Below are 10,585 nucleotides of genomic sequence, written 5' to 3'. Positions count from 1 at the left end.
TGGAAACATATTCTTCAACATTTTCAGCAAGTTTTCAAATGCCGAGTCAGCTACACCTGCCTGTGTCTTCCATTTCAGCAAATCCAGTGTGCAGCCCAGCTTTTTCAGACCATCATCGCATTCAGGGTACAACGACTTTCTGTGATCCTCTAACATGCGATCCAAATTCTCCCTCTCCTTTTCAGTTTCGCAGCGTCTCCGTGCATCAGCAATGGTCCGACCAAGATCATCAACGGTCTCATCACGTGCCTCTTCTTCACCTTCACCTTCACCTTCCCCTTCACCTTCCCCTTCACCTTCCCCTTCACCTTCAGCATCCTCCATGAAAGTATCACCGAAATGAGCAAGATAGCTTTCATCGATGAAATCATCCCCTTCTTCATATTCTTCCATTATAACCCCTCTTTCTCCATGCTTGGTCCAACAATTATAGCTTGGCATGAAACCGTCCCGAAGCAGGTGGAGGTGAACTTCTCTTGAGGAAGAGTAACCCTTCTGATTCTTACAGTCAACACATGGACAGATAACAAAACCCTTCTGCTTGTTCGCATTAGCCACTACGAGGAAATCTTTCAAACCCGTAGTGAACTCGCGGGAGAGTCGGTTACCGTACATCCATTGCCGATTCATCTGCATTATTATAATATAAAATATATAATTAACCATCATGCATTTGTTAAAGTGACTAGCTATAAACAATAGAAATTAAACAATGAACAACACACATGCATATTTTATCAATGACACACATGCATGAAAGGTTCAAGTTGCTAACCGCGATCGAGGAGGAACCTCAAGTGTGGCTCCAACACTTCATATCATGTTTGTTTCACGCTGTTGGGCATTTCATCAAACACCTTGTGTGCATAAGAGGAACCAAAAGCAAACCTACACCCCCTTGTGAAGAGAAGTGGCACCAAATGGCTAAGTGAGTGCGCTGAACTGGTATATATAGGGGAGGAGCTTTAGTCGCGGTTGGCCAGGCCAACCGCGACTAAAGGCCTTTGGGCACCTTTAGTCGCGGTTGGCCTGGCCAACCGCGACTAAAGCCCCTCAGGTGCACCAGCTGGCCACCGAGCGCCCTGGCCCAAGCCTTTGGTCGCGGTTCGTCTGCCGAACCGCGACTAAAGACTTCATTAGTCGCGGTTCCTACAGTTTCGCGACTAATGGGGCTGGATGGAAGCCTTTTTTTCTACCAGTGGCAGCGTTGCTGCGGCCGTGTCATGAGAAATTCATCACAAGAATTAAAGAGTAGAGTGGTCCAAAGAGAGAAGGCAGGCGATCATAATCACCACCCGTTGCCGTGTTACTGAGCAACGAACAAATGTCATGGCGAATAATTATGATGTGTAGTATCATCTGCTGTCCTTTTGGGGACTCCATTATAGCAGTCTGACAAAGGCAGCAACATGCAGTTGCTTAATCATTTCCATTCCTTTCAATTGGGTAGATCGATGGCCAGGGTTATTGGCATGTAGGCACGTACTCCGTCCATCTAGGTGTGTAAGTCATCTTACGAAACCAAATAATTCCAAAACACTAAGGCGCGATGCATTAATTTTTACCTCGTTTCTTGTTTCTTGACATATCAACCAATAAAAGATGAGGAGTGTGCATGCTTTTAATGACTTGAGGCTACCAAACATAACATGCAGTGGTTAGTTCATTGCATGCAATACTATTAATTAGCAAATAAACATTAAAGTCTCTCATTTTCCCCTCCTCTTTGGTCATGGTGCACAACCTAGACGGAGGGAATAGCTCATTGTCATTGATCAATCTGAAATTCTGCACTGATGTTGATGACCTAGATAACTGCTAACTGCTTCATATTTCTTGTGAGTATTAATTATGATTAGCAACACTGGTTCTTGTGCCGCGGTCAGTTCTGCCGGTGTCCAAAAACAGGAAGTGAGAGCAGCTGTCTCCATCGAGCTCCCGGGAGTTGGCTCACATTACGACGGCAGTGATAGCATCTCCAAGGTTCCACCACACCATCCTCGACAGCTTGGTCTTACGGACCGGCGGCCAGGACTGCAAGAGGAGAACCATCGCAAGGGAAAGTGGCCAGCAGGCAGGACAAGCCACCAGCAGCTGCAACGAGACCTCACCGCCTTCGCGCCTCCTACACGGCAGGAAGGGACGGCCAGAACTTGTGGTCTTTCTAAATAAACCTGGGTGTAATATGAAGCAGTTGGCAGGGGAAAATAATTTGGTCATTTCCGATGTGGCTAAACCTGGGTGTAATATGAAGCAGTTAATATGTACTCTTGTGAACAGTAAATTTGAAATAAAATAGCAAGAAAATTATAAAAATATGAAATTTTTTGGCATCGAAGAGGCTTGGGTGCACAAGGTGCTTGCAAGTTTTTGTGATCAAATGACATGCGAGGAGCTCTAGCAAAAAAAACAAAATAGTTATTTTTTCCAAAGTTTTTTCCTGAGCCAATTTTTTTTTTCTCCACGAGCTCCTACTGTGTCCAAACACAACAAAAAATTGCACGCACCTTGCAGACCCAAGCCTCTTTGATGCCAAAAAATTTCATATTTTTTTGAATTTTCTTGCAAGTTTTAAGAATTTACTGTTCACAAGTGTACATATCTACTGTTTTTTCTTTGCCACGAGCTCCTGGAATGTCCAAACAGCACAAAAGTTTGCACGGGTCTTGCGAACCCTAGTATCTTTGATCTCACAAAATTTCAGATTTTTTATATATTTTTATATTTTTTTCAGGATGGTCAAAGCCCTTTGCCCGTCTTTGAATGGACGGTAACAGCGCAGAAGGGCATTTCTTTAAGGGCATCTAACGGCGGAGAGGTAAATTTGAGCAGACTTCGAAATTAGGGGCAAATCTGAGAGTGGGCGCAAATTAGGGGCATAAATGTAAATGTCCCTTCTATATAAACCTGTGTGTAATATGTACCCCTTCAACTAACTTTACAATATGACTTGAAACAACACATAGACTTGACACTTTGCATGTCACCAAAATACTATAACTACAATGTGCGGAAAAAAAATTCTATTTTTTTGGCGCATCGTAACTACATAAAATAATATTTCATAGTAATAAATCCTAACTATATATTTATGCTGAATAAGAAATTCACTTGTTTTTTGTTCACATTTTAGTTCTAATATTTTGTTAGCTTGCAAAGTTTGAAGACATATGTTACTTTCAATAGGGAGAACCAAATAAGTGAAAATAAATCACGCACAGATCACCGTGCGACAATATTGGTTAGATTAGAGTTTGTTTTACGCTCAGGTTTAGCCATATCAGAAGTGATCAAATTATAACCGATATTAGAAGGGGACCATACAAGAAAATATCTCAAAGCATGACACAAAAGAAATAAAATAATAAAACTACATACAGCAGCAATGAGATTGTGTAAGAAGGGAAAACAATAATTAGGTGGACCTTGATACCTAGCGAATGTTCCATTTTTAGCGACTGATTCAAACGATCCCCTTGTTGCTATTATTCCTTCGATGACCCACTTTTTTGTTCGACTCTAACAGAGATTTGCCCGAAAACCAATGCGAGAGAAAATAAAATTCTGGGGATTCAAACCCTAGTCTCACGGTAGACAGATGCATGTACTAAGTACAATATACAACAAATAAAGGTATTGTTGTTGTTCTTTTGGATCCAATCAATGATTCTAAACCCTTTTTACCACTAGTACAAAGAAAGGTAATTTTATGAGTTTTTCCCAACAAAAGATCGATAATATTTACGCAGAAGCTACTAGATATGTTTTAAATACATTGTTCTCAACATAAACAGTTACGAAGGTCTTTGTAGGTAATTTATTAGGCCTGTGATAGGTAAATTACCATGCTATTAACGCATAAATGACTTAGTATGTTTAACATCAGGTTTACCACCTGGTCAAAAGTTACCATGCTTTTGTAAACATGTTATCGCGATCTACCATGTGTAAATTACCAAGCTATATGCACATAAATTATAAGGGTTTGTTTAATCAACTTTTTTCCAGGAGTCAAAGTTACCGTAGTGTTTTGTCAGTAAGTTTAACAGCCATGCAATGTGTAAATTACCATGTTATCTACAGAGAAATTATCGGGGCTAAGTATCAAGAACTTGTTTTCTCTGAATCAAAGTTACTACAATCTGCCATGATGATCCATTTCAAAATCTGTTTTTGTAGCTCATTCTGTCGGTATGATTCAAGATACAGTTTCACCATTAAATATATTGCGATCAATTCTTCGAAATTAGATCTCATGTTGATGTGTTTTGATGTTTTTAGGTCAAAAGTTACCACACATGAGCTATGTAAATTATCATGCTTCTTGGATGTAAATTACCATCATTTTTCCATAGAAGCTATCGAGGTATGTTTTCTTCACCTTTCTTCCCGGGTCGAAACTTATCTCGGTGCTTGTACTTATGTTATTAGGTCTATGGTCCATATATTATCATGCCATTAACACATAATTTATCGGCGGATGCGTTTGTCAAGAAAAATCCCTGGCCAATCTTACTACGGTATGCGAATGTAAGTTATCAGGTATGCAGTGCATCTATTACCATGATATCTACATAGAACAAAATTTACTACGGTAATTATACATACTTTCTCAGGTCCACACTGCGGATATTATCATGCTATTTACACAAAATTTATCAGGGTATGTTTTTAGCAACTTTTTCCACGGATCAAAAATTTACCACAGTGTTTGTACATAGGTGATCAGGTCTAAGGTGTGCATATTACCATGTTGTTTACATAGTAGTTATCAGGAGCATGTTTTTGAACAATTTCTTTCCCCTGTCAAAATGTACCAGTGTTTCTACATGGGTTATCAGCTCTACGGTACGTATATTACCATACTATTTTCACAAAAGTTGCCGTGGGTATGTTTTCAGCAACTACGTTTGACATGGTCAAAAGTTATCATAGTTTTTGTGCATCAGCTATGAGGTCTACCGTGTGTATATTACCACGTATTTACACATAAGATACCCGGACCAAAGTTACCACTTTGTTTGTAAGTAGGTTATTAAGTTTGTGGGGTGCATATTACCACGTTAGTTACACAAATAAAGTTAGCAGTATACCTATGTTAGTTTGTACTAGATTAAACATCATAAAGCCCTTCTTCAGCTATGGGTCCGCCAGGTCAAAGGCAGACACCTTACAAAAACAGCCACCAGTTCTTGCCCAACTTCTCATTAGAAAGCATAGAAGTTGTATCCTTTGTTGTCATTAGGCAGTCCTTATTGTATGTATCTTCATTGCGTAGCACCTTGTTGAATCCCTAGGAGTGGGTGCAGTTCAGCAAAAAAATATTCAGGGTCTGCCAAAAGTCTAGCATGAAGTTCTGGATTTCGAAGGCAGATGTTGTAGAGAAGTATATTTCAGCGTGATAGAGAAATAAACAACAATGTAACATTTGTCACAAACATTACCCTAGGTCAGGTGGTTCTTGGGCTTGCGGGTGTAACTGCGCGATTTATATCAGACATCATTCAGGCCGTTCGGTTCTATTGCGAACATATTATGGTTCACCAGATAGAATTAGAAGATACTCATATATGTTTAAATTCTTTTGTTGTTGATGAAAAGATAGACAACAATGAATAATCGATAACATACGACATCATCCTAGTCTATTTATATTTGTAGCTTGGAGGAATAACAATGGTGAGAAAACCATGCGTCACAAATACATGCGAAAGTGGCCTAGTTTATTTAGTACAGTATGGTGTAGTACAAGACACATCACAATATACAGGTCCCGTCAGTTGCGATAACGGTATCTAAACAATAGATTACACAGTGCGATAAAAACACAGTTTTTCTCAAGTTCTTCTAATCGATTTCATGTATATTGTTCCGTATGTGAATTATACCCAAGCATAGATAGTTTTTGACGAAATAACGGATGTACATTTGTACACCCAAGTCTCATCTAACTATAGGGTCATGGCTCCGGTATGTCATGTCACAAGACAATCACCTAGTCAGCTGCAGGTTCCTCACGATGAGAGGGAGCCCGTACTTGGGCGTCAATGTGACGAAATTGCTCGGCTTGTGCACATAAGTGGGGGACAGGGAGAAGGAGAAACTTTTGAGCATCGTCGCTATGACGATCTGCACCTCCACCATGGCAAAGTTCTGCCCGACACAGACCCTAGGCCCATACGAGAAGGCCAGCAGTGCATGTGAATGCTTGGCGGCTCTCGCGAAGCCATTCTGGAACCTCATTGGGTTAAACTTGTCGGCGTCGGGTCCCCAGACCTCTTTGTCCCGGTGCAACATCACCAGAGGTATCGTTATCATCGTTCCTTTCGGCACCTTCACATGTGTGAGGATTGTGTCTGAGGCTGTCTTCCTCTGCAGGAATGATAGGGGGCCATAGAGCCTCAATGTCTCCCAGAGTAACATGTTGAGCTGCAAGTTACCACGGCATTCATTAATTGTTCTACGGACCTGGGATATATCAAAGCTGTATGGATGAGGATTAATGTCCATCTATACTATATGCGTAGCATACCAGCTTCAATTTGCCGAGGCCGTCACCTAAGGGTGGCTTGTGAGCAGGAAACTCCTGGACGACCTCGTCCCTGACCATCTCCTGCCACCGTGGGTGGCTGGCGAGCAGGAACATGGCCCAGGTAATGAGGTTGGCGCTGGTTTCGTACCCAGCCATGAAGAAGGTCCTGCACTCGCCGACCATCTCCTCCGTGCTCAGGTTCTCGGCGTTGGCGCCAGCACCCGACCTCTGCAGCCACAACATCTGCCCGAGCAGGTCGTCTCCATAGACACTGCTAGCAAGCCGCGCCTTTATGATCTCTGTAATCTTGCTTCTCACAAGCTTGTCGAGTTGCCAGGTCCGACGGTTGCGACGTGTCGGCAGGTACCTAGAGTAATAAAAGTTAATTTCACGTTATCCTTGGATTGATCGCATTCTTTGAGAACCACCGGTTGGGCCGGTGGAGTGTACAGGGCACGACTCCACTAAGCATAGTTCAAATCATTGTGCTCACATTTATACTCTAGGGTCTCCTATCTAGTCTTTCCATAAAAGGAAAACTAGCTACTCTTCCGGCTTACCTGAATCCAGGTACTGGAGGATCCGCAAATGCATACGCGGCGAGCTTCAGTTGCTCCCTTCCTGCCATGAACACTTCCCAGGCCTCCCTGTAGTTCTTGCCCAGCATCACTCGTGCTATGACACGCATTGCTATGTCATCTTAGTCGTACCTCATGTCGATCTCGGCTTGCTGCATGTTCTCTCCTGCATTTGAGTGCGCCACTGTTCCATCATCTGCTGTGTGCACTCCAACGTTATTGCTGACATGGACTGTGAACACAAACATTCAAACCTAATTATTCCGTTGAGATTTCAAGAAAATCCCACATCCTTCAAGCATGTTAAAAAAGAAAAGAAAGAAGAGATTGCTAACTAAGTAACCTTGATCTTCTCTTGGCTGAAAGCCGGGTGGATGAATTTGCGGCGCCGCTTCCAGTCGTCTCCGTTTGCAAATATTACCCCGTTCCCTAGAATTGCTTCCAAACTGGGATTCAAGTAATCTTTTTGGAACATGTCTGTCCTGTCGCTTAACACTTTCTTCACTATTTCTATGTCTGTAGTACACAGTGCTGGTGTCGGTCCCAACCAGTACAGGAATGTTTTTCCTGATAGGGACATGCATGTTACTCCGTATTATATATAATACACACAGTTATAGTCCATTGTGGTTTATCGGGTAGAGAGTAGAGACATTCAAGTAATTACCATACAGTGAGGCCCATTTCCGGAAGAAGGGTTGCACGGTGGTGATGCAGTCGTGGGAGCTCGTGTCCAGATCCTTGACTCTCCCGGCAACGAGCATCCTTTGGCAGTCGGGCAGGGACCCAACCAGGAATTTGTAAGGCGGACCTCTGATGCCCTGCTGCTCGAACCACCTGGCCACAGCGTATGGCCTCCAAAGCAGATACCATAGCGCTCTTGTGATCACCAGCAGTGTGAGGACAGCGGCCAGGGCTTGCACTACGTTAGCCGCCATGAATATTAGTTCTCTCCTTTCTCAGTTTTGTTGATTGTTCTGGGTGCTTAACTTATGATTGTTCTCTGGCAGCTGTTTTAGGTCTTTATATAACACAGCCCTATTTACGATGCGTCTTGCTGCGCAACTGCCTTTGATGGGTCAGTACACGTGGGAAATATATAAAACACAGGAGAAAGGTGCTGAACCCACAGGCGTCACAAACCACACCGGCAACTTGTTGATACTAGTATGTTCTCAGTGTCTGCTACAAATGGTTGGGCACGAAACCGTTGGTGTTTAGATTTAATTCTTATTGGAATAGTTTTAAGAAAGCAATGGTGAAAAGATATACCATATAGTATTGCTTGACAGTCAAACATTCCTGCGTTTACGTCTGATCGTTTAGATTGGGATACCCACGTACCCCTCCGTCGTCGCACCCGTAGGCGACAGGGAGGGCTCCCCCATCGTCCCCGCCGGCAGTTCTCCCCCCCCCCCCCCCTCGCAGCGGCCAGAGGACGTGGCCGGGCAACACCGTGCTCGCGTCAGCGGCGGCGGGGCCTTTTTCCTCCTCGCTCGGGGTGCTGCGGTGGGGCAGCATCCTTGCGCCTGGGCGGCTCGCCGGCGTGGGGCGCGTTGAGGACGCCGGCGCTCAGGGCCCTGCGGATGGGCGGCGGCCTGGAGTACCTCCCGGTGGAGAGGGGTGTGTCTGCATCGCGGCCGATCTGGATCCGGATCTGGCCCGATCTGGATCCATGGGCTTGTAGACGACACAGGTGGCAGTCAGGGCGGCGACCCTGCTGCATGGCGGCGATTGGAGCCTCCATGGCCGGCGGTGTGGCGGCTACGTGCTCATGGGTGGCTTTGATGGCTGTGGATCTGGCGTCCTGTGGATCTGGCATTGGCCGGCCGGTGACGCGAGGAGGACCGGTGAGGGGCGGCTAGAGCCTCCCTTCCGGCATGCCAACAGCGGCCCTCGTCTCCACGGCGAGGCTCCGTTTGGTTCCACCCAGCTGCGAGTTCGGGGAGTCGCGACTTCCGGTGAAAATCGCGCGACTTCAGTCACGGCGGACGATGGCGGCGGCCATGACGCCATTCCCTTCTCGAGGCATCATTGTTGCTGGTCATGGCACCCCACTCGTGTGGCTCTGGGGGGACCCTAGATCTGGATCTACCTGATCGGACGATGATGGCACCTTCGACGCCGTTATCCCTCATGGGGCATCATTTTGGAGCAAATGCTGGTTGGACGAGACAAGTGGAGGAGCGGTGTCGCATTCACTGCAAGGCCGACGACGGATCCCGGTGGCATGGCGCTGCGGAAGTTTGGCGACGGGCGCGTGTGGATGGATATGTGCAGGATGGTGGAGCTGTCTGGCGCCGTGTTGGCGTCGATGGCAGGCCAGGCAAAGTCGATGCGTCAGCTCCTGCTCTGAAGATGGACCGGTGGAAGATGGCGGCAGCAGCCTATGAGAGTGCGCCGAGCCAGTATGGACCCAGTCCCGGTGTGTGGCTGGGCAGGGGCATCCGGCTATAGATGTTAGGGTTTAGTGCGATGTCTGTTTGGTATTTGTCCCAGATATTCGGCACAGCTTCATCAAGGAAATAGGGGTAGCAACAGGTGTTACCTAGATGGTGGCTTCAGGCTGACTGATGTATTACTTTGTATGGTCTTTGTGAATAATTAATAAAATGGCTGCATGCATCGTCCAGATGCAGAGGCCGGGGGTTTTATCCTTCTTTTGATAAAAAAAAAGTATGGCTTGACCAGCTTAATAGAAAAAATATTATAGTCAATGAAAGTCTATGGTTTTGCTTGGCTGGTGATAACACAGCAAAAGATCGTATTTCCAATATTATAGTCTAATCAACTTTCCTAGAGACATAGATATTCCCCGGTTTGATTGATTTATGAAGTATATAGCGATAATAACAGTTTGTTATGGTGCAAACATACGTAATAATAATATACTAGTATGTATCATATCTAGGAGTGCAAATGAGTGGTCACCCTGGTAGTTTACATGAACAATAGTATTTACAAATTGTAGAATAATAATGTTAATAGATCGTCACGTGATATCGTTGGGGACACCTGACAGGATATGAGCATTGACATTTGCATAATCTAATGCTCAGGTTTGACGTGGATTAATGTTGGATCCTCAAAAGAACGGCGGATGATACAACAAATCAAAATTAATCGCCGTAGTGTCTTTTGAATGCTTGGTGCCGATCGACCATCCAAAAGACAAAAGAACGGTACCTGATATCACAAAGTCCCAATCTTGCAGCTGAATGAATCAGCGACGAGTACTCACAGACCTTGACATTGCCGTTGGCATAATCTAATTATCAGATTAGACAGAGATTTCGCAAAAAAAATATTAGACAGAGATTAATGTTGGGTCCCTTGGAAGGACGGCAGATGATAGTGCACAATCAAAAATTAATTGCTTGGTCATACATAATTAAGCCAAAAGGACCATAGATGATATTACAAAGGCATAGTTTTGCATTTACATTGGTCTGACCGCTCCTAATTTGACAGGTTA

The 10,585-nt window shown here is 44.4% G+C and overlaps 1 pseudogene; it reads right to left on the bottom strand.

Annotated features, from left to right (window-relative positions):
• Positions 1-5,842: 5,842 nt before the first annotated feature.
• Positions 5,843-8,163, bottom strand: LOC123039935 (cytochrome P450 709B2-like; annotated as a pseudogene).
• Between the last annotated feature and the right edge of the window lie 2,422 nt (positions 8,164-10,585).

The sequence above is a fragment of the Triticum aestivum genome, chromosome 2B (genome assembly GCF_018294505.1).
Source record: "Triticum aestivum cultivar Chinese Spring chromosome 2B, IWGSC CS RefSeq v2.1, whole genome shotgun sequence".
NCBI classification, from domain to species: Eukaryota; Viridiplantae; Streptophyta; class Magnoliopsida; order Poales; family Poaceae; genus Triticum; species Triticum aestivum.
The sequence above is the reverse complement of the archived record's forward strand: the minus strand, read 5'-3'. Positions and strand labels throughout refer to the sequence as shown.